A 24,865-nucleotide genomic window follows, 5' to 3' on the forward strand; every position below is an offset into this window, starting at 1 on the left:
GAATAACTGGGTAGTGAAAGGGTTCTGTTCTTTAGCCTGTTTGACAAGCCAATGTTTATGCTAGTCTGAATACAATGCAGGAAAATATAAAATAACCTCTTGCAAGTAAAGGAAATGGTCATATTTTGTATCTTTAAAATTATGAGAAGACATGTACAGATTAGATTCATAAAGTGTTTGTAAGTCAGACATCCCTAAACATGGGACCTCTGTAATATCTTCCTTTAAGTAAGGTTTAAGTAAGTGAAGAGTAGACAGGAAGTGAGAGAATGACTGACTGACTACCTAGTTCTCAAAGAGAAACAAGTAAGAGTCCACCAAGTACATCCCATTCTCCATCCATTATTCAGTTCTGAATAATGATTAGGCTGATGATTCATCTGGGGATTGCAGGCACAGCCAAATCCATGGCACCACACCTCAGCTGAACACTGTCTTTGAGCTTTTTCAGTACCCCATGGTGACAGATGATTCGATGGTGAAGACAGAAGTTTCTGTGACGCAGACAGAAATCCAGAATGATGTGTAGCCTCCCTGATGTCAGGCTCAAGAATACCACTAAGCCTCAGCAGAGCACACTGAGGCAGAGTGCCAGGGTGGGATGGCGTGTTGTGGGGGTGCTGAGGTTGAGGCTGAGGTTGAGATTGTGATCCACATTGTAATCAATAACTTAAGTAGAAAATTAGCAAGCAGGACTTTAAAAGTTGTATTCTCCAGATTACTAATAGTGCCACTTACAACTGAGTATAGAGGTGGCAGGATAAGACAGACATAAGCATGACTGGAAAGTTGGTGCAGAAAGGAGGGTTTCAAATTTATGGGACATTTGACCAGTCTCTTAGGCATCTGGGATCTTTAGAGATCAGCTTGTTTGGACCTGAACAGAGTGAGACTGTGTTCCTTGTGGGCTGTTTTGCTAGTGATATTGTGAAGGGTTTAAACCAAGAAAGCTGGGGCTTGGGGTGTGGGAACTGGAGATAATCTCAGACAGGAATAACAAGATGCATAGAACAGGGAGAGAGATGGATAGCAGCAGGATTGAGGATAAAGAGTTAACAAGTCAGACCACAGTACTAGAGAGAAGCAATCAAATCTAAAACTGGGTTAGTGTGCAAGTATGTGGTAAATGGAGTTGCAGGTGCAAGTTGCCGAGATGAAATGTGATGCCGTGACTTTAACTGATATCTTGCTCCACCACCACCCTCTATTTTCTACGTTTGAGCCAGTTCTATATCAAATGCTAGTTTTCCCTGTATTCCATGAGATCTAACCTTGCTAACCAGTCTCCCATGGGGAACCTCCATTTCCTATAACATCTCCTTCCATCTCCCTCAGTCCCCTCCTTCTGTAACCCCACATTTTCGCTATTTATCCTCCATGGCCCCTTATGGTTCCGATAGCCACTCATCCAGTAGTCACTAGGGACAGACCTCCAGGGCTATGTGGAGATGAAAGAAAATTAAACTTCTCATAATTCATGGAGGTTTCACTCAAACACACCTGATACTGGGGGGATGACGAATATGCTTTAATTCATGAAATGCATTTCAAAAATGTAAACTTCCTTAAATGCTCAATCATATTTTAGAAACAAGCACCTATTTCACTAACCACATCAAAGCCAACTAATTCTTTAATAACCTCCTAAAACCACCAGTCAAAACAACTGTGCAGTTCTCTGCTTTAATAAGTGTTCATGAGCTTTATAAAACTTAACCAAATATTTATAATAGGTTCAGTTATAATAATCAACCTTGGGAAATCTATACAATGCAGTTTCTAGGAATTGCCCAATATTTTAAAAGTCTCCTGCATCATCACAACTTTGGAACCTTGATTGTAAGATTAGTTAAAGCTGAAAATTCAGCAATTGGATATTGGAATTCCATAATAATACTTAGTGCTATGTTTTGGCTTTAGGAAGAAATAGGATGCTACAAGGTTATCTTATGTTATTCTAACATGTAACCTGTGATCTATTAGTTATAATGTCAACAAGTAATGTCAAGATTTCTGACTGCTGTCCTTTCTGTTTCAAACATGACATATAAAGAACAATTTACTAACTCTTGTGATAATGGGCTGTGAAGTAGTTGTGTTGAATTCTTCTACATTTAGAAGCTATGCTATTAAGGCCAAAGTATGCAGTTTATGAAACAACTTTGTTCATAATGCACAATAAAGAGCTGTTTTGTTTGAGCACTTCTCACTATCCTTTCAAATCATTCATTTAATATGCTACAAGGGGCGAAAAGTGTAGCAGAATTGTTACATTGATATTTTGGCAAACTTTAACTGAGATATAATTTTAGCTTTCTGTTGCATTGCATAATGAAGTAAAGTGAAAATCACCAGAATCAGAGACTGGTGAACCTAGCCTGAGGATTACCATGCTTTCGGAGGCAAGGTTGAGATGGCAGGGTGATCTGAGTTAGCAAAGTCAAAAATCACATAACACCAGGTTATAGTCCAACAGGTTTAATTGGAAGCACACTAGCTTTCGGAGCAACGCTCCTTCATCAGGTGATTGTGGAGGGCTCAATCCTAACACAGAATTTATAGCAAAAATTTACAGTGTGATGTAACTGAAATTATACATTGAAAAATTGATTGTCTGTTAAGCCTTTCATCTGTTAGAATACAGTAATAGTTTCACTTCTTTCATGTGTAAATTACAAAACCTTTTTTAAAAAAAGTTGCATTCTCGGGTTAGCTGTTAACAATGGTGATAGCTAGACAGCATGTTGAAGGTGTTGGCCCCCTGTGTTCTCTATCTATGCCATGATGTTTATATTGATTCTAATCTAAAAAGTGAGATAACGGAGTTTTACATAAATTCATGCAGTTTTTGAGCTCTGAGTTCTACATGAATACATGCAGAGCAAAGTGCAAAACATTCATGTAGAACTCTGAGCTCAAAAACTGCATGAACTTATGTAAAACTCCGTTATCTCACTTTTTAGATTTAGAATCAATATAAACATCATGGCATAGACAGAGAACACAGGGGGCCAACACCTTCAACATATTGTCTAGCTATCATCATTGTTAACAGCTAACCCGAGAATGCAACATTTTAAAAAATAGGTTGTGATTTACACGTGAAAGAAGTGAAATTATTACTGTATTCTAACAGATGAAAGGCTTAACAGACAATCAATTGTTCAATGTATAATTTCAGTTACATCACACTGTAAACTTTTGCTATAAATTCTGTGTTAGGATTGAGCCCTCCACTATCACCTGATGAAGGAGCATCGCTCCGAAAGCTAGTGTGCTTCCAATTAAACCTGTTGGACTATAAACTGGAGTTGTGTGATTTGTAACTTTGTACACCCCAGTACAACACTGGCATCTCCAAATCAGTTAGGAAAGGAACTGAACTGCTGGTGGCATCACTCTGCATCACTAGCTAGCCGTCTGGTCAATTGCACTGAGCAGCTGGTGTAACTTTACTGATGGGAGACATGTTTCCTGCTGCAATTGAGACTTTTTTCTGTTTGGGCGTGATAGATAAGGAATTTATTGGGATTAATTCAAATTAAACTGCTGAGTTATGCCTCTTATTTTGCTGTTAAATTTAGTGGACTACATCATGACTTATTGTAATCACTAAGCATTTTAAAGTTAATGGCAGACATATTTAAATTATTTCCATAGGGTGCAATGACCTATTGAAATTTATGGGGTCCAATAAAGCTGAAAAAAACAACAGTGTCTTCTCTTAAAAATATTTTAAATATAATTTCATGTAAACATTACAACCTGGATACCAAATCAGCAGAGTTGTGTTGTTTAGCTTGGGGTAGTATGGAAAGCTCTTTGAATGTTTGTAGGAGATCCAGAACATTTTAATTCCTGGGACTCATCTGCCTGAACCTATTGGGAAGTGCTATAATGACCATTTGGTAATCTGGTGACAGGGGCTGCTTTGGAAACCTTGAATTCTTAAAGTAGTAAAATTATGGATGGCAGGTTGAAGAGCATCATGTTCATGGGGTAGGAGGGAAACCCAAGGTTGAATATTGGGCATGGAGTCCCAGGCACAACAAGGTACTAAAACAATCAACTTGATTTGTGGGCCTGTCCCTGGTTCTGGATCCACTTGCTGAGAGGTTTTTTTGGCAAATTGAATATTAGTGAAACTGCAGTTCTTCATTAAAATTCCTTTGGGGTCAAAATTGCATTATTGGATTCCAATAGTTTAAATAATGCCTTTTGGTTACGTCAGCCATTTCAGAAAAGAATGACATTAAAGAATGCAGTAAGTGACATGATTGGCAGGAATACATATTTTACCACTGCCATGTCTGTCATCAGCCAGGATTCAATTTAGGAGGTATTTAACTAGGGGCCAGAATGACGATTTATGATAATTAATGTTGTTTGCATTCCACAGAGAAGATATCATTGTGCTCTTATTTTATCTAGAAATTTTGAAACAAATGTTGTACTTTCAGAAGTGCAATCTTTTATTTTCTGTTTGAATATCACATCACCCAAGCTGCTCAAATGTTTATGTCCTGTTTCTTATTATCAGAAAGTAGACATTAGTTAATCTGAAAGATTTGAGTCATTATTTGGAAAACTTGATAGATTAATGGGGAAATATAAATTCATACTTTAATATAATTTGGGATTAATCTAATTGCAATGAAAAATGGTTTGTATTTACATTCATTCTTACTGAGCAGTATCAAACTTTGTAAACTGTGCTTTAGGAACAAGTTATAGTGTAAGTCTGGAAGCTCTTAATTTTGGACCAAGTTATCTTAAATAACACTAAATTAGATTGTTACATTAGTATATTATATATGTTGTAAATTACAGAATCTGCTGCTTATCCTGAGGGTGCAAAATTTTGTAAAATACAAAATGAACCCATTAGAGTTTTGTTTAAATGCACAGCGAGGCAGCCTAGAGATAGCTAGGACTGTTCCACTTCAATCCTTCAATGTGATTGGTTAACAGTAGTCAAATGGTTGATTGTCAGAGTATGTTTCAGAACAGGTGCTGGTTCTGCATTGCACTTGGTATCTGGCATAACCTCGCGTCGCCAGTTTGGCATGGTCCACACTATTATATCAGGAAGGATCTGTATCTCTGTTAGTTTCTGAACTTCTATATATTTGTCTATGAGGTGAGTGATGTTTGCTGTTATCTGTGTTTATATTTAATTAGGAGCGGAGGAATTGGACAGGGAGTCATGTTTATTGAGATTAATGCAAATGTTTTTAAGGGAGTATAATCCTTAGTAGAGCCCCATGTTGTCATCTTGGAAGTCTGATCTCTAGAAATGTTCAGTAACAGTATCCAAGATCAGTGGCTTGGAAAGAGCAGATGTGGATATCTGTGTACCAGCAAGATCACTGCCAGTAACATGTAGACTGTTTCATATGTGTGTACTGCAGCTGATCTGTTAAAGAAGTTGAAAGATTCAATGGTGAATATACTCCAAAAATGAACCAAAATGTCTAAGTTTACCATATGTCATTTTGACTGTTCTTTTCAAATATTTAGAGGGATTTCTTTTTCAGTTTTGTTGAGTGTTATAATTCCTTCAAACTTAGTTCCAGGAAGTGGTGTGTCAGGTTAATATAGATCAGGCCAACTCTTTCTCTAACTTCGTTTTTTAAGTATGTGAAACAAATAAATATTGGTATCCCTCAATGCATGTCAGTGAAATCAGTGGGTGATTTTTGCTCAGAAGTACTGTTGATGACCATTATTGCCCTAGATATCTTTATCTTGGTAGTGTAGTACTTCATGTATTTTGTTTAGAAAGTTATTGGCTTGGTAGCATTGACCTTGTTATATAAGTATATTCCTAAATTTTAACGTCACACTGCATGTCAGCATTCAGTTCATTCCAGTGCTGTGTAACATTCTTTTAGTTCTTGGATTCTAATGTATACATAGTGGTTTAAAGTGTTCGCTGCTTTGATTTAGATTCAAACTTCCTTTGGCTATAGGTTGTTTGATGTGTTCTAGTTACATTTGAAGTCCAAAAATATAAGATGTACTAAGCGTGTACATTTATTTCCACCTCAGTTTCTTTATTCACTAGAGTTTGTTCAGGGCTCTAAATAAATGCAGTGAGGCATTTTTATTTTGTGCGTGTATTTATTAGTCGGTTCTCCTTTGAAGGGTTAAGAAAAAGTCTTTGGCCAGCAATTTTTCATGGTTTGGGGTCTGTTGATTACTAATGCAAACAATTTGTATGTGTGAAGTTTCACAGATAAGCTTGAAACAAATGTATTTTTGCAGGTTGGAGTGCAGAAACAAGTTTTCAGCCCAATACATTTACATTTAAGAGCAATCCTGTGAAAATCCAATTAGCACAGACATTGTTGATTCTAACACTTAACACTGTCAGAACTTTTCTTTCTCATGCCTTTAATTTCTTGAGCAGAAGTACTGAATGCAATGAGTTGATGTCCCCTTCTGTACTGTGATAATTCTATAGTTCTGGAAGAAAACATTTTTCAATTTTGAAAACAAGTTTATTATTTGCATGCAATGTGGAATCATGATAGTTATGCAACGAAAAGTTACTTTGAAATACCACATTTACCAGGAAAAGTCATCTGAACGTCCTTCACATAAACATTATAAAACAGAATATGACATTCAGCCGACTGGAGATAATAGAGCAAATGTTCAGATTCTTAGTCAAATATGTAGATTCTAAGCAACATTTTAAAGGAGGAAAGAGGAGTAAATGATTGTCATAGTCATACTCATAGACATTGATGGGTTTTGGGATGGAATTCCCAAGTTTGGGATTTAGGCTACTAGATGCTGCTCTGGTAGAGAAATTGAAATCCAGGTATAAGAGGGGAGGATTACAGCAGCTCAGATATCTGGAAGAGATTGTAGAGTTAGGAAAGGAAAAGCCATGGAAGGGCTTGTGAATGTTGTGTGAATTTATAAGTTGAGGTGTTGTTTAATCATGAGTCAGTGTAGGCCAGCAAGATGAGGGGTGATGGGTAAATAGCATTTCTGTGTTAATTGTTGGTAAATGGAGTGTATTATTTCTTTGTTAAGATACCTTGTTTTACTCCTGGTTTAGCAACACATAAGGTTGAATTTTCTCATCGCTGATGTGGCATGTATAATGGTGAGAATTTTAAAATATCAGATTCTCGATATCAAGAAAACCTTTTACTGGTTTCCTCTCAACTGTAAATGATGACTTCAGAATCACATCATTGAGTGGCAACTACTTATTTCCACATATTTGCATTTCACTAAAGTCCCAACTTATCTTAGTTATATGTCACTTCTAATTCCTCTCTCCTCCACTGAGAAACTAGACCTGTAATTCTTGCCCTGTAAACCAGGCTGGTACCTGGTGGCTGTGGTTTGCTGAATGTTTGTCTTGGCCACCATGCAACTGCTGCTCCACATAACGTCTCTGCACACTCTTTGGCCTCTCTCCTCTGCAACCCTTTGTTAGTGCAAGTCAGCATTGGCAAGCCACAGCCTCATCACACCATCCTGCGTGCTCTCAGAACCCAAAGGCCATTTTAAGCCTTCAGCTCTTAAAGTTTGAGCTCTAGGATATCTATGATTTGCATGCTTCTGTCCGATTACTTGTGTACAGGGACAGATGTGCTTCTTGTGTATCTACGCAAGATGGTTTTGTGCTCACAGTGGCTCTCAGTTTGCTTTCTTCATGCTCACTCATTTTGGGACTCACTTTGACACTTCCAGATTTTATATATTTCAAATTGCATTTTTAATGGACTCTCAAGGACCTTCGGTGTTGACTTGTGGGCTGACAGCCTCTGGATGTCTTGCATTGACTTCTTAGACTCAGGGTTTTCAGGCCATCAGCTTCTGTGGCTTCCATCACTTCTCAGTGGAGAGGGGGAGATGCAGGCAACCTCTGACTGTGGGACCAACTGATCAGTCAATCTACCAGTCAGGTAAGAGGTAGATATTTTGCTATATAGCACCTTGCTACGTTAACGTCATACCAACAGCCAGTGCAGCACTACACCTAGCAAACACATCAGATGTGCTTCAAGCAACTGGCCATGAGTGAAAGCCGAATGGTAGCAGTCCTTAGTGGTGTGAAGGAGGAACTGTAGTCAGTCAGAAGTTACTGCTGCAGTCACTCATTCATTTGTCCCATTCAAGTCTAGGGGATTGGTCATGGTCAGTCAGGCAGCCTGTACAACCAGAGTCTTGGGATCCATAGCGCCGCAAAGTGAAGTCTGGGCCATGGTCAGTCCTGCAAGTTAGGTAAAGGAGTTTGGGAGGTTCAGCTCTGCGAGTTCGGTTGCTGTGGAGACATCAGTCTCAGAAGTGGGTGTCGTTATTGCGCTCCATCCTATCAAATCAGCCTAGAGGATGAGCCATGGTTAGCCTGTGGATTTGGTCAACTCCATCTGAAATGACCTTCAGAGTATTGGTTGTTTGATAGAATAATGACAGAGATGGGAGACATTTATTGGTAGGAGTAGGGGGAGATATTGTAGGCTGGGACTGGAAGCTCTGGAAAAGTGAGGGGAGGGTGTTTCACAGAGATCACAGTAATTCTGGTTTTGACATGGAGAGTACACAAGGCCAACAAGGGTATACAAATTTCCAAAGGCATAGGTTGTGGGGATAAGCTAATAGCTATGTTAAGGAAATTGATGGAAATGGGGAGGGGGAGGCTGAAAGATTATAGGGGCCTCAAAGGCAGCAACATAAAAGGGAACAGGAGGGACTGATATTTGCGCATCATAGGCACACGGTCTGTAACTTGCTCACACTGAAAGAAAGCTGGAACCTTGCCATATTGGATTGAATAATTTCATAAAATGGCTAACAAAATGGATGGAGTAAGTTAGTGTATATTTTTCTCCCAGGCAGATTAAAACTCTTGGAATTGAAGGCCCTATCAAGGGCAATTGCAGTAATATGTCTCCATAATAGCAATGCTACCCATTCAGCTTCAATTTTAATTTCATCAGCAGTCAGTCATTATACACGAATGTGGGTTAAAAATTATAAACACGGCCATGACATTGTGCACATTTAAAAGCAAAATGCGGTGGCTACTGGAAACCTGAAACAAACACCGAGAATGCTGATTATTTCAACATGTCCAGCAGCATCTGTGGAGATGCAAACAGTCAACATTTGTGTCTAGTACAACTCTTTAGGATATTCAAGTTGAAGACAGTGTCTCAGTCGAGGAGTCCTTCAAAACTTTCTCTCCAGCAAGAACTCCCTGTCTTTTGAGTTCTTCATTTCAATCTTCACTCGGTCTTCATTCTAGAAGAAGAAGATGTGGGAAGGAATTCAGGAAAAGGGACTGAGGAACTTGCACAGTTTGACATAGGAAATGGGAGGCTCGGAATGGCTTAAAAATGGACAAATCGACTGGCCCGGATGAATTGCATCCTAGGCTAATGTTAGAAACATGGTAGCAAATTTCAGGGGCTCTGATACAAAGTTTTAATTCTTCTCTGGCCATGGGAGAAATGCCAGAGACCTGGAGGATGGCTAACATGTTTCCACTTTTTGAGAAGGTTGCTGGCGATGAACCACAAAATTACAGACCAGTGAGTTTCGAGATAATGGTAGGGAAACCATTGGAGAAGATTCTTATGGAAAGAATCAATATCTGCTTGGAAAGGCATGGGTTAATTAGGACAGTAAGCATGGCTTTGTCAGAGGGAGGTCATGCTCAATAAATTTTTTAGAATTTTTCAAAAATGTGATCAAGTGTATAGTTGAGGAAAATTCAGTTGTTACATCAATTTTAACAAAGCTTTTGACAAGGTACACATGGGAGATTGATTGAGAAGGTTAAAGCACATAGAATTCAGGGAAACCAGGTAAGATCAGAAATTGGCTGAAGTAATAAGAGACAAAGAGTTGTGATGGAAGATGATTTGAGTGACTGGAGGTCAGTGTCCAGTGGTGTAACTGGGACCTGTATTGTTTGTCACATAAATAAATAATGTAGATGAAAATACAGGGGGTTAAGCAAGTTTGCAAATGAAGCCAAGCATGGTAGGGTGGTTACTTGTGAAGAAAATGGCTGTAAGTTACAAGCTTCAAGATATAAATGTGTTGGTCAGGCGAGCTGAGCAGTGGCAAATGACACTTAACTCTGATAAGTGCGAGCTAATGCACTTTGGAAAAATAAATAAGATAAGGGAGTAATTAATGAATGGCAGGACACAGGGTAGCTCAGATGAACTGTGGGATCATGGGGTAATTATTCATAGATCCCTAAATTCAGCACATGAATAGGATATTAAAAAGACATAAGGGACACTTAGTTTTATCAGTTGTGACATAGAGTACAAAAGCAAGGAGAAAATTTTGGAGTTGTACAGAATATTGGTTAGGCCACAGCTGGTGTATTGTGTGCAGTTCTGGTCTCTTCACTACAGGAGGACAAGAGGAGGAACAGAGGTGGTTCATCAGGATGTTGTCTGGCATGGAGCAATTGAGTTATTAGGACAGGCTAGATAAGCTTGGATTGTTTTCTTTAAAGAAGAGAAGGCTGAAGGGGGACAAGATTGAGGTGTATAAGATTGAGAGGTGGGGGGTGGGGTGAGTCGGTAGCAGCTGTACCCCTTGGTTGAGGGGTCAATCATGAGGAGCATAGTATTAGGGTAAGGAACAGGAGGTTCAGAGGAGATTTGAGAAATCAGAGGGTGGTGGCTACCTGGAGTGGGAAGTTAGTAAGGTCAGAAAACTTATAACCTTTAAAAGTATTTAAATGAACATTGCCTTTAGTGGTAGCTATTGTTGGCACAGACTTGATGGACAAAAGGCCTTTTCTGCAACCTATGACACTGACTTCCTGTTTGACTCAGTCAGACTCATACATAGAATCTGTTCAGTGTGGAAACAGGCCATTTGGCCCAACAAATGCATACCAACTCTCCAGAGAGTAACTCATTGCTTTATATGGTCCCTGACTAATGCGCCCAACCTACACATCCCTGTACACTATGGGCAATTTAGCATGGCCAATCCACCTAACCTGCACATTGTTGGATTGTGGGAGGAAACCCACGCAGTCACAGGAGAATGTGCAAACTCCACACAGAGAGTCGCCAGAGACTGGAATCAAATTCAGGTACCTGGTGCTGTGAGGTAGCAGTGCTAACCACTGAGTCACCATACCGCTGTGCCTTCTTTGGCCATGTCAAAGAAACCTTGGATGTTGTTGGTGTGCGCATGGTGCTCAATGTCCTGAGCTCTTTCTAACCACTTCTTGTTAATGTTTTACTGCCTTCAGGCATCTATGGAGCTGCCTTTTCTTGAGCCATGCTGTATATTCCAGTCAATTAAAGCTTGACACTTATCCTCTGTTAGTTTCTGTAATTCTTGGGGGTCATTTTCATCAGTTTAGTTATCATTATTCTTGGTAGAGGGACCAAGGAATAAAGACAGCCAGCTTTATCATTTAAGTCTCAAATTGCTGAGAACAAATTTTCCTAAATTTTGTTTAGCCTTCCCATTAAAACCATTAACAATATCTTGCACAAAACTAAGTTGTTGTACTTTCAGTGTTTTATGTTTTTATTTAAGATTTCCAATATGTGCTGTAATTTGATTTTGTCTTGAAGAAAACTGAAATCCTGCTTTCTCCATTAGTCAATTCAAATGTTTGCTACAACTTTGAATTCTTATTTTGAAATGTAACATTTTACTGTAAGTATATTCAAGGAATGTTTTCATACAAAAAGTTTTAATTGGCAACTTATTCTGCAACAGGGCTGTCAAAGAAAATAAATTGCCAAAGTAAAATGTTGCATTTCCATTCTTATTAAGTGCTACATGCGTAATTAGGTTGTCAGTATATTATCAATGAGTTGACACACATTTGTTACATTTGTGAAGTGCTTCTTTCTTCCATATACGAGGTATTCCTTATGTGCATCTGCACATTTTCTGCAAAAAAGTATCAGGCATATTCTGGATATGGATATCTGAAATATAGCTCCATAATTACAGAGAAGAAGGTGATGACTATAGCAATTGTCCTTCCATTGGAATGACAAATGTTTTATGTTCCTTCCCTTCCATTATGAACTGTGGTGTCTTTTTGTTTAACTAGCTAAATATGATCTGAAACATTTGCTTCCTTTGAATAAATTCAACCATCTGATTGCAAGTTGCTGTTATTCAGCATTCTTACTTTGATAATATTGTTGAGTTGTTTCTTTTTTCTGTTTGTCGGTTCCCATTTAGTTACCGTAATTGTTGCCTATGTAGCTCTCTTCTCTACAATATTGGTTTTTGGATTAATTAAAATTCTTGTGTGATCTTTACAAGCTAGATTTTTTACACTTGGCTGCTCTACACTGTCTGATCTTACACATAGTCAAAAAGTGTGGTGCTGGAAAAGCACAACATGTCAAGCAGCATCCAAGGAGCAGGGGAGTTGTAATTTCAGATTGGAAACTTTTATCAGTCCCGATGAAAGGTTCTGACCTGAAACATCAGCTCCCTTCTCTCCTGATGCTGCTTGACCTGCTGTGCTTTTTCCAGCTCAACTCTTCATCCACTTTGATTCTCTAGTGTCTGCAGTTATATCTCCAAGCTGGTCTCAGACCATACTTTTAAAAACCCATCTGGCTCACTAATATCTTGTTAAGGAATGAAATCTGCTGTCCTTTTTGGATCTGACCTCTATGGGACTCAAGTTCCATCGCAACGTTGTTGATTTTTAACTGCCCAGAAATCCATTCAGTTCAAAAGTGATTATGAATGAGAAATTAATGCTGGAATTGATAGTGTTGTCCATAATCCCTCAAATAATACAAAAAACTCACAACGAATTGGTGAGGTAATCTCTGAAGTAGTCATGATTTGGAGATACTAGTGTTGGACTGAGGTGACCAAAGTTAAAAATCACACAACACCAGGTTATATTCCAACTGGTTTAATTGGAAGCACTAGGCCTTCACCAGGTGGTTGTGGAGAACCTGGTGTTGTGTGACTTTTAACTTTGTACACCCCGAAGTACTTTGTATAGTTGTTGCTTCCTTAGCTAAAGATTGACATATTTCCCTGAAATGAGTGCAATGAAAGTTCACGAGACCGATTTTATGGGTGAGAAAATTAACCTCTGAGAAAATATTGAATAATCTGGGCCATGTTCCTTATCATTTGTAAGAATGACAGCTGATGTACCATCACATATATCATTCTTAAGGGGTTTGATAGCAGAAAGTGTTTCCTTTGGCTGGAGAATCAAGAACACTGGGTCACAGTCTCAGATTAAGGAGTCAACCATATGTGATGAGGAATTTCTTCACTGAAGAGGTTGTAAATCTTCAGAATTCTCTACTCTGAAGAGCAGTAGAAGCCCAGTCATTGAGTACATTCAAGACAGAAGTCGATAGCCTTTGGATAACTGAGGGAATTATGAGGATGCAGAGAAAGTGCAAGAAAGTGAGTTGAGGCAGGTCACCCAGAATTCTGTTAAATGACAGAAAAGGTCCACATGATCATATGGGCTTCTTCTCTTCACATTTTTTGAGTTGAGTTGATTGGCTATAGGAAGTTCTGCCTTGTGTAATGAGATGTATTTTGTGTTTGCTTAGACATTAATGCAGTTTGTACTGAATATGGTTGTTGAGGAAAAGTAGATTTCTAGTGTTTTAATATTTTTTGTAGAAAGAAAAAAGCTAGAAATAATCAAGAGGATTAGCAAATTAAGCAAATTAGTTTCTTCTTCAAAGTGGCTTTAATCTGTAATAAGAGCCACTTGAAACAGATTTTTTTGTTTGTCTAAATTGGACCTTGGAAACTAGCTATTGTTGCTATTGTTTTTTTTCTTTCTCTCTATAACCTGCAAGCTGATTTCTGGATCTGGTTTTACTTCAGGATATGGAAGATGAAATTTTTTTGATCTACATGTCTGTTGTTGAGATACATAAATTGATTATTCCAGTTTAATTACAGAGGCTTTGGTCAAAGTTACCGAAATCACTTGATGCAAATGAAAAGTCCAACATTAAAGTCAGTTTGAAATGGTTATTTTGAACATTACATGAATAATTTCATTGGAAATTCTTGACAGTTTTACCATTCTACACTTTTTCCGCATGTATAAGAAGATAAGTGGAAGGGGCAGGATGAGTTATTTTGGGAAAGGGTCAAATCAGGTGCTGAATGGGTTTTAGCACACAATTTTCATCTTAATTGCTGATTGCTATAACTCAAAGTTGACTGGAGCTGTTGACTAACACATATATCATTCTTAAGAGGTTTGATAGCAGAGATCCTGAGAAAGTGTTTCCTTTGGCTGGAGCATGTGTTGACTAAAACAAATACATGGAGGTTTATCACTCCAGCACAGATTTAAAGCAATTTTCTAGAGCTGTTTATGCAGGCTTCATGCATTTTATTTGACTGAAGTGTGGAGAATGTTAATTGACACATAATGGCAAGTCACAGGATAGATCAGAAATGCATGGAGGGGGCTGCGCAGGTTCTCTGACATGTTACTGGAGGACTTGATGGTGAAGGCCCAGTACAGGAGGTATGTCCTGTACCGTTATGGGGAAGAGGTCCCTGTCTCTCTCTATCACAGTAGCTTGGTGTCCCACTCACATTTCTCTGGAGACCAAAAGGTCCCTTTGCAAAATGCCAATAAACAACATTACCTTGTTGTTCTATTAAAATAATGCATTAAACCTCTTTCTTTCTGGTCACATCCACAGAATATTTTGGATAAATATTGAGTGTTCTTGGAGGCTTGAAGGAATTGCTCCCAAAAATGTCTCAAAAGAATATCAATCACAATAGAGCAATCTTCAGTGTCCTAGCTTACAATTGTCCCTCAATGAACATCATTAAAAACCCGGATTATTTGGTCACTATGACATTGTTCTTGATCAATGTTTGCAATGCTACTACTTTCTTGTATTGTAACAATGACTATTTTTCAGAAACATTTCATTGACAGGAAAATAGATGCCTGGGGGGAGTCATGAAAAACACAAATTAAAAAAGTAATTTTATCTTGCGCTTGGGGTTCAGTGGTATTTCTGCTCAATGTACCATTTTGGGTCATAGACTCCTTAGTTCCTGAAGTTACCCCATTGACTCATATATATGAGTGCATCATATTTTAAGAGAGCTTTATCATACTTCCGCACGAAGATACTTTTTCTTATGATAGCTTTTTTAAAAAGCCTAACCCTGACCCTGGAATGTTTTGAAGATGTGTTCTTTGCAACCTTCTATTTCACATTGAAATGTTGCACCTTAATGCCTTCATCAAAAAGACATACAGTTCTATGAGCACTCATGATATTTCTACTATCTCTGATTTGTCAAGTGTAGGAGCAGAGATTTCCTTCAAGTAAATACAAAAAGGACAAAGGCTTGCCTCTCATCACAAATATTATTTCCTGGTCACCAGTTCCATCCTTCTCCCTGAAATTGATTCAGAGAACATGCAACGTCAGTGTTTTGTGTGACATTGAAATGAGCTTTTGTCCACATATTCACTCTGCCATCTGGACTACATATTTGTACATTACAATGTCTGACTCCAACTTATAGTCATGCTTTCAGCTGTCTTATTGATAACCTTTGTAATTCCCTCCAGAAACTTAACCACATTTCTAACTCATCTCTATTTTAAATGCTCCTTAAAAGCACCTCTTTCAGGCTTTTAGTAATCTCTCCTGTCTTAATCATTGGATTTGGATATCATTTATTGGCCATCTCTCATCTTCCATGAGAAGGTGCTAGTGAGTCACCTGCTAGAACTGCTGCTGAGTGAGGAGCTCCAAGATAGTGACCAAGCAATGATAAGCAAAGGTAATGGACGAAGCTTGGAACAGTTTGCTATGTTAAAGGCACTATATCAATGCACTTGGTTGTTAATGTGTCCAGAGAATGTGTTTGAGTCAGAATTGACCAACAGAATTACTCAGTTCACTGCAGAACTGTAGCTGTGCCATTATCAGTAAACTCCCAAAGGGATTTTGGAACCCTGGAGAAAAAGATTTCATGGCTGATCATGCCATTTATCCAGATTTTGTATTGGAGTTCTTTTCTTATAAGAATGTTTGTGCAAGTACAGTTACATTAGATCTTTAGTTTCACTTCGCCAAAATGAGTCAACTTTTCTACTTTCAAAGCTTAAAAGCTGTCACTGAATATGTGGTATTATGTATTGTCGGAATAGCAGTGAAATTTAATGGATACTGCAACTGTCCAACAATTGTCCCACCTTCACTAGCTTTCAGCAGGGATTTGTACAAGTCAATGAATTTTGAATCTGGCTTTTTATCATATGGCCCTAAAGGTATTTTGGTCTTGTTGAATTTCTTATGATATTATGTGATCATCTTGATGTTTGTAAATAAGATCCTGATTGTGTTTATTTTGGAAATTCTCAATTCTGAGGCTGTCATGCACCATTGTAATAAAAATCTACTTTGCTATTTATTAATTCAACTTTGCATTGTACAATGCCTCCCATTCAAACCACTGTATTGTATTGTAGCTATTATAACTTTGGTTCAATGATTCTTGATGTTTGGTATTGTTTCAAGGAGAACTGTGGATGGGAGCAGCATGTAAGGATTCAAATGATTCATGATAGTGACTCCAATGAGTACATGAGACATTTGGCCTCAGAAGACAGCAAACAAATAACTTCAAATGTATGTGGGTGCTGGTTCCTCACAGGAAGATTCACTAGTGCTGTTGAGGGGAGGGATGGAAATCAGACAGGGAGCTCATATTTGAGTGGAGCAGAACTGGTGAAATGAAGTAGAAAAGTTGTAAGTGAAAATAGAAGACCAGCAAACATTAACTAGAACAAGAATATGTAATAATATTTTAAAAGGGGGATGTGATGGCCTAATAGTATTATCATTGGACTGTTTACCCAGAAAAGGTTCTGGGGACTCGGGTTTGAATCGCTCTATGGCAGATGGTAGAATTTGAATTCAATAACTACCTGGAATTAAGAGTCGAGTGATACCCATGAATCCATTGTTGATTGTCAGGAAAAAGCCATCTGGTTCACTAATGTCCTTTAGGGAAGGAAACTGCTGATCTTCCCTGATCTGGTCTCCGTGTGACTCTAGACCCACAGCAAAGTGGTTGACTCTTACTTGCCTTTGGGGCAATTAGGGATAGGCAATAAATGCTGCCTAGCCAATGATGCCCTCATCCTGTGAATTAATAGATAAAGTAATTTAAGCATTAAAGAAATTCTACCTGAATGCATGTAATATATGCAGAAATTCAGATAAATGGACACTTAATTGTTATTACAGAGATGCAGCCACAGAATGACCAAACTTGGATACTGAATATTAAAGAACTTTTAACATTTAAGAAGGATAGGCAAAAAGGAATGGGTCATATTGTAGCATTCCTAACAAGCAAATGGGTCAGTACATTGGTAAGAGAGGATCTTAGTCTGAATGTTTAAGATTTGGTGTCTATTTGGGTGGAGCTAAAGAAAAGGAACAACAAGCATTGGTGGGAGGTTTTTTTTTTATAAGTCACCAAACTGTGGTGGTACTGCTGGGCATGGCATATATCAGGAAATTAAAAATGCATAGAATAGTTGCAACAGTAATAATGGGTGACTTCAATTTACATGCAGACCTGGTTCGTCAAAGTAGTGCTAATACTGTGGAGGAAGAATTCCTGGATTGTATACAAAATGGGTGACTGGATCAGTACATTGAAGAACTAACTAGGGACTGGGCTAATTTGAATTTAGAGTTATTGAAGATAATATATTTAATAACCTTGATGTAAAGGACCCGAGTGAAAGAAGTGGCCAATAAAGATGGACTTCTCCATTATGTTTGAATGCCATGTATTTCATTTAAAAGTATGCTTGTAATTCTAAAATAAGAAAGGTGTAATTGGCAAGTTGGCTATGATTTATTTGCAAAATGCACTAGAATAATTGACAATAAAGAGTCAACAATTAGTATTTAAATAAGTTTTGCTTGACCTACAGCAGATATGGCAGAAAGTGAGGACTGCAGATGCTGGAGATCAGAGCTGGAAATGTATTGCTGGAAAAGTGCAGCAGGTCAGGCAGCATCCAAGGAGCAGGAGAATTGGCATTTCAGGCATAAGCCCTTCTACAGCAGATATACATTTCTATAAGGCACAAACACCTGAAAGGAAAGGTGCATCAACCATGTTAATTAAAGAAGTTAAAGACAGTATTAGATCAAAGGAAGTAGCTCATAAGGATGTCAAAAGGATTGGGAGTAATTTAGAACAAGCAAAGTTGGACCAAGAAACTGATTGATTGAGAAAAGGAAAAGAGAATATGATTTCAAACTAATGAGGAACATAAAGGCAGACTATTAAACTCTTTTACATATTGTAAAAAAGGAAACAATTAGCTCAGAGTAATGTGGCCCATTGCAAGTGGAGACAAGTGAATTTATAATAGAAAACGGAAACAGTGGAGAAATTAAAATTTGTGCCTGTCTCCATGGAAAAAATTATAGAAAACCTCCCAGCAATAATAGGTGACCAAAAGACTTGCGAAACTGAGGAGATAAAAATGAATTAATACTTGAAAGCAGGTAGTACTTGAAACTGGATTAAAGGCTGATAAATCTCCTTGGCCAAATTAACTCCATCCCAGAGTGTCAAACGAAGCCGCTAGAGAGATAATAAATTCATTGATGGTTGTCGTTCAAAACTCAATAGATTGGAAAGCAAATGTAGACTCATTATTTAAAAAGATAGGAAGAGGGAGAGCTGTGGATCTGTTAGACTCGTGTTAGTAGTATGGAAAATATTTGAACCTATTATAAAGGGTGGGACAACTGGACATTTAGAGAAGGATGGTAAAATTGGGAAGAGTCAAGATGGATTTATGAAAGGGAAATCATTCTTGAGAAACCTTAGATAATACTTGTTGCATTAACAAAGGAGAACCAGTGGATATGTGTATTGGATTTTCAGAAGATTTTTGATAGAATCCCACACAGGAGGTTTGTAATTAAAATTAGAGCACATGGGATTGGTGGAAATATATTCGTACAGAAATGAAAATCAGCTAACGAACAAAAATCAGTGAGTAAGAATAATCTGATCATTCTTTGGCTCACTGGTTGACACTGGTGGGATATTGAAATGGTTGGTCTACAACTGTTCACAATCTTTAGTTGAAGACTGGTATCTGTGACGCAAATCTCTGAATGAAACAGAGATGGGATGATCCACTCAACAATTCTGGCTGAAGACTGCTGCACATGCTTTAACCTTGTCTTTTGCACTGATGTGCTGGGCATCCCAACATTGATGGGGATATTCAGAGGCTCCTCCTCTAGTGAGTTGTTTAATTGTCCATCATCATTCGCAACTGGATGCAGCAGAACTGCTGAACTTAGATTTGATCCATTGGTTGTGAAATCACTCAATTCTGTCTATCACTTGCTGCTTATGCTGTTTGACACAGATGTGGTTCTGTTTTGTAACTTCACCAGGTTGACACTTTTTACATGTATCTGGTGCTGCTCATAATGAGCCCTCCCACACACTTCAGTGAATCAGAATTGATCTCCTGATTTGATGGTAATATCAGAATGGATGATATGCAGTGCCTTGAGGTTACAGATCGTGTTGAAGTATGATAATACCCTTGATGATGGCCCACAGTGTCTCATGAATGTCCAGTCTTGAGTTACGAGATCTGTTCAAAGTCTGTCCCATATGGTGATAGAGTCACAATGTACAATGTAAAATATTCTTAATGGGACTTGGTCGCCACAAGGATTGTGTGCTGGTCTCTTTTCCTGATACAGTCATGGACAGCTACCTCAACAGCTGGCAGATTGGTGAGGATGAGGTCAGTATGTTTTATTCCCTCTTGCTGGTTCCCTCAATATCTGGTCCAGTCCCAGTCCAGCAGCTTTCAGGACTCAATAAGCTCAATCAGTAGCACTGCCACCAAGCTGCTTTTGGTGGACATTAAAATCTCCCATCAGAAATGCATTCTGTTATCTGTGAGACAGTTCTCCAAATTTTGGCACTGGCCCCTGATATTGGTAAAAAGGACTTTGCAGGGTCAACAGGGCTGCCTTTGCTGCTGTTGTTTTTGGATTCTAGGTTGGTGCTAGGAGGTACATGCAGGCCAGGTCAGGTAAGATCAGTAGTTTCTTTCCCTAAAAGACATAAAGCTGGGTTTTATTGACAATCAATAATGGTTTCATGGTCAGCATTAGATTTTTTCATTTCAGATGTTTGTATTGAATTCAAATTTCAACCTAGATCCCCAGAACATTACCTGGGTCTATGGATTGCTAGTCTAGCAATAATACTATTACATCTTCTTCTCCCATGGTTCGTTATTCCCAATGCTTCAAAGCATAAGAGGTGACTTTATTATAACTTAAAGATTCTTGCAGGGTTGACAGGATGAATCTAAATGAGATGGTTTCTTTACCAGTATGTACAAAACCAAAGGATATAATATCAGGAATAATATTTTCAGATTGGGAAAAGAAGCAAGTTCTTCAATCAGAGGGCAGTGAACTTCTGAAATTCTCTACCCAGAGGACTGAGAGCTTAATTATTGGGCATATTCAATATCGAAATTGCTGGACTGAGATCAGGGGATACCGTGTGGAATGATTAACAATGATCTAATTGAATGGCATAGTGGGCTTGATGGGCTGAATGGCTTACTCCTGTAAATACATTCTTAAGATATCAGGGGATTAGCCACAATGAATCAACAGTGGGTTACCTGGATGTTTAAGCTCAAATCATAGAAGGTTAAAGGAATTAACTAAGATGTTCACTTCCAAAAATGCTAAGAACTGAGAAAGTAACATAATTCAGTTGATGAAAAATAAATGTTTCTTAAACTTCTTGGTTAGGTATCTCCTCAGTTTAAAGAAAAGTTAAAAGCTGGTAGTCATATGATAAAGTGCATTGATTCAGATATGGATTTTAGATTTTTATATTTTTAGAATGGAATCTGAGTCTTAAAATCATAGCATAGCATTTAAAATTTATAAGCTACTTTATCTTTGAGTGGAGTTTTTATTTCAATATTGCATTAGATTGCATTTGATGCCAATACTTCACATTAATGATGTCCAAACTGTAAACTCTTGAAACTCAAGTCTTGGCATTCCAACGCTCTTTGCTTGGACTAATGACAATTGTTTAAGCAGTGCATATGTTATTCGCTTCATTAATAAGGCACTGATCTGTAGAGTTGGATGGATTGTTGGTTTTATCACAGAGGACAACACAGAAAATATTGAACTCTCCAGAGATACCATGGACTATGGGACACAATAAACAACCTGCTTTGTTACCACTCTGTCTACATCCTTGATCATTCACTCCATGCACTATCACTGGCAGCAATGCGTATCTACAGGATACATTCCAGTAACTCATCAATACCTTTGATGGCATATTTTAAACATATGACTTCTACTATCTACAAGGACAATGGCAGCAATTGAATGGGAGCACGATCACCTGTAAGTACCACTTGAAACCACATGCCATCCTGACATGGAACCCTATCATTGTTCCTTCACTCTTGCTGGCTCAAAATCCTGGGAGTCCTTCCTTGTCAGCAATTTGGGTGCACCTACCATAACATGATTTGCAGAAGTTGGCTCACCAGTCCCTTCTCATAAGCAATAGAGATGGGCAATGTCTGTTGAACCAACAAGCAGTGTTCATACCCCATGAATAAATTATGATCTTATCTTATTTACAAGCAGCAAAATCATCTTGTCATATGTTATGTAGTTCAATCAGGCAGCAATGCTTTCAGTACTGAATGTTAAAAACTTTAAAATGAATTAACTAACTCATACAATTTCAGTGGGGTTAACTGAATTGCTCTGGTAGACAGCTATCATGTTTGTAGAGGATCATAAGCATTTTGTGATTCTGTGTTAATAGCTAGTGAATTTTGGATAGTCGACCATTGTTCTATGCAGTGAGTTGCATGTAGTCAGATTCTATTTATTTGCTGTAGGCTTTCTTAGTCATGTATTTGTTTCTTCTGAACTTAGTGTGCATTAAGGTTCAGAAAGGTCTTTTTTAATGCTGTTAACTCATGGATAAATTCTAATTAAAAACACCAAGATCAATCTGTTGGTGTCAGCAATTTGAGATATTTGAAAATTAATAGAGTTACACCATGGTTTGCACCGTAAAGAATAATGTCTGAACATCCCTGTTGCATACCTTTTCCGAACCAAGAAGGGATAGCATTTCAACTGAGTTATTGATTATGACCTCAACACTGTATACTTACTGAAAAAGAAAGAACTGCAGATTACTAAGAATTTGAAATTTTCAATTATCTAAGATGACTTCAGTTACATTTTTAAATGTCTGTATACATAAGCTATCTGAAAATATTTTTAAACATTCTATTCCGAGATTGTTCGTATCATACATCAATAGTATGGCTAGTTGAAAGTTTACACATAGCTTTAATAGATTTCACTCATATCTGTGGACATTCAGAATATTGGTGCTACATTGGGAGCCTAAAGGGAAGCATTAGAAACTTGTTCATCATATCGCTATGATGGAAGTGTCAGCTGTTTGAAGTATATGAGTAACACACATGTTGGCAATGGTCTTGAGCTGACGTGAGTTAAAATGCCATTGATCTATGTCCTGGGTTTAGTTATTTTTAGATCGAAGCAGTATAACCAATTCCTGACAGTGGGCCTAATTTCTGCCACTAGATGTTGCTGCAATGTTTCCGGTGACAAAGGCTCAATGGCAGACTTTATGTACAGCAGCAAAATGGTGGAACAAACATATAATTTACTGGTAAAGCTCAGCAGGTCTGGCAGCAACTGTGAAAAGAAATTGGAGTTTTTGTTTAGTGCCTTAATCTGAGGAGATTCTAAATCTCCTGGTTATATATTTTTACTTTCCCTCTACACTATTGCCGAATAGCGTTAAGTGCTTATATTTACCCCAGCAGCCATGCTGTGTGTGTGCGCAGGTTTGGAGTTAATGTTTTGGGTCCGATGATCCTTCCTCAGAACTGGGGGGTGGGGTTGGGGGATGAGCCTGAGCCAGAAGTAGTCACTGAGGAATGTGATGTGGCTATTGAAATGAGTTTTAGCAAATACTTAGTCAAACACCAGGAGCAACAGTGAAATTAATGTCAGTGGACAGGAAAAAAAGGTTGGAATAGAAATCCTGTCAGAGGGAGGGGCAGAACTTTTTCAAGGGCAAGCATAGAAAAGAAATGTCAATGAGTTAAGTACCAAATAAAAGCCAAAAGAACAGTGGATGCTGTAAATCAGAAACAAAAACAGAAATTGCTGGAAAAGCTCAACTGGTCTGGCAGCACCTGTGAAGTGAAACCAGAGTTAACAGTTTAGATCCAGTGACTCTTGACAATGAACACACTGTTGTCCTCTACTCCACATAGTAAAATGTAAGTTGCTTCAAATGAATGTGAACATCTTTCTGCATCTAGGTGGTCCCTTTCCTCTTGTCTTGAGACTTATAAGGATCACAACTTGCACCTTAATTGTGACTTAGATGGTTCTTCTAGTCTCAGTGGCACTGTGCCTCATCCTGACTTGTGATAGACAGTAGTCACTCTGTACCCGGGGTAGTGGAATATGTTCCAGGACCTACCACGGAAGCCCGAAATCGTGGATCAGAGCAAACCCATTCAATTAAATGGGAAATGTACCTTCCTGGCAGCCTCTGGATCCCTGTTTCTGGAACGTTCCCCATAATATGATCCGGCCATGGTAAACTGCAGGTAACTGAAACCATAGAAAGTGATTCCGTGGATATGGGAGTTGCCCCATACATTAATAAGTTGCTCTGAAATGTACAAGTCAGGATCAAGAAGGTCACGAGTGAGACAAAAAATGGTAATTTTGGAGAAGTTAAAGAGGATAGCTATAAACTGTAGGTGGTTATTAACACTGGTCAGGTGGCCAGAGCAGTGGCAAATAGAATTCAGTGTGGAAAAATGTGAGGTAATGCACTTGGGGAGGGCTAATATAGCTACGTTAACACTATAAGTGGTAAGACCCTGGAAGGAACTAAAGATGAGAGGGATTTTTGTATCCACAGTCACACACTCCCTGAAGGTGGAATGGGAGAAAGATAAAGTGGTGAAAAAGATGGTACACTTGCTATTATTAATCAAGGCATAGAATACAAGAACAAAAAGGTTATGTTGGAACTGTCCCAAATGCTGGTTAAGCTACAGCTAGAATATTGTGTGCAGTTCCTGGTCACCACATTATTGGAAGACTGTGATTGCAGAGAGAGGGTGCAAAGGAGATTTACCAGGATGCTGCCTTAGCTGGAAGATCTGATCTATGAGGAAAGATTGAATAATCTGGCATTGTTTTCCTATATGGAGAAGGGTCATGACATAGATGGATAAAATTATGAGGGACATAAATAGGGAGGATAGAAAGCACTTTTTTCTATTTGTAAAAGGGCCAACTCCAGCAGTCACAGATGTATGAGAAGAGGTAAAATGTTAAGAAGAGTACTGAGAAGAATTTTGTTTTAGTGCGGATATGGGAATCTGGAACACATCACCTGAAAAGATAGTTGAGTCAGGAATTATTGTAATATTTAAGCAGTATTTGAATATTCACTTACGTTGCTATAGCCCCCAGGTTTATGGACCAAATGATGTAAAATGGGATTAGTGTAGTCAGACCTCTGTTGTCTGCTGTGGACACAATGGTGTGATGGCCTCCCTCTGTGCTGTAAGTGTCTATGAGAGGCTCATGACAGTGCATTGATTCTGAGTCATGTAAAGAGAATGCACCTTTCAGGTGAGACAAGCTGTGAGAATGTATATTTTTCTCTTTAGTCTTCTGATATTATTGAAGGTTGTTTCAGT

The 24,865-nt window shown here is 38.3% G+C and overlaps 1 protein-coding gene across 2 annotated transcripts in view; it reads left to right on the top strand.

Annotated features, from left to right (window-relative positions):
* The first annotated feature begins 5,085 nt into the window (after positions 1–5,085).
* Positions 5,086–24,865, top strand: part of LOC132815341 (cAMP-regulated phosphoprotein 21-like) — a 346,819-nt gene continuing 327,039 nt past the window's right edge. The window contains exon 1 of one of the 2 annotated variants that reach the window (XM_060824202.1): positions 5,086–5,140. The gene's annotated coding sequence lies outside the window, so the exon portion shown is untranslated. The remainder of the gene's footprint in view (positions 5,141–24,865) is intronic. The other variant, XM_060824203.1, reaches the window with a different exon arrangement.

The sequence above is a fragment of the Hemiscyllium ocellatum genome, chromosome 4, assembly GCF_020745735.1.
Source record: "Hemiscyllium ocellatum isolate sHemOce1 chromosome 4, sHemOce1.pat.X.cur, whole genome shotgun sequence".
Classification (NCBI taxonomy): domain Eukaryota; kingdom Metazoa; phylum Chordata; class Chondrichthyes; order Orectolobiformes; family Hemiscylliidae; genus Hemiscyllium; species Hemiscyllium ocellatum.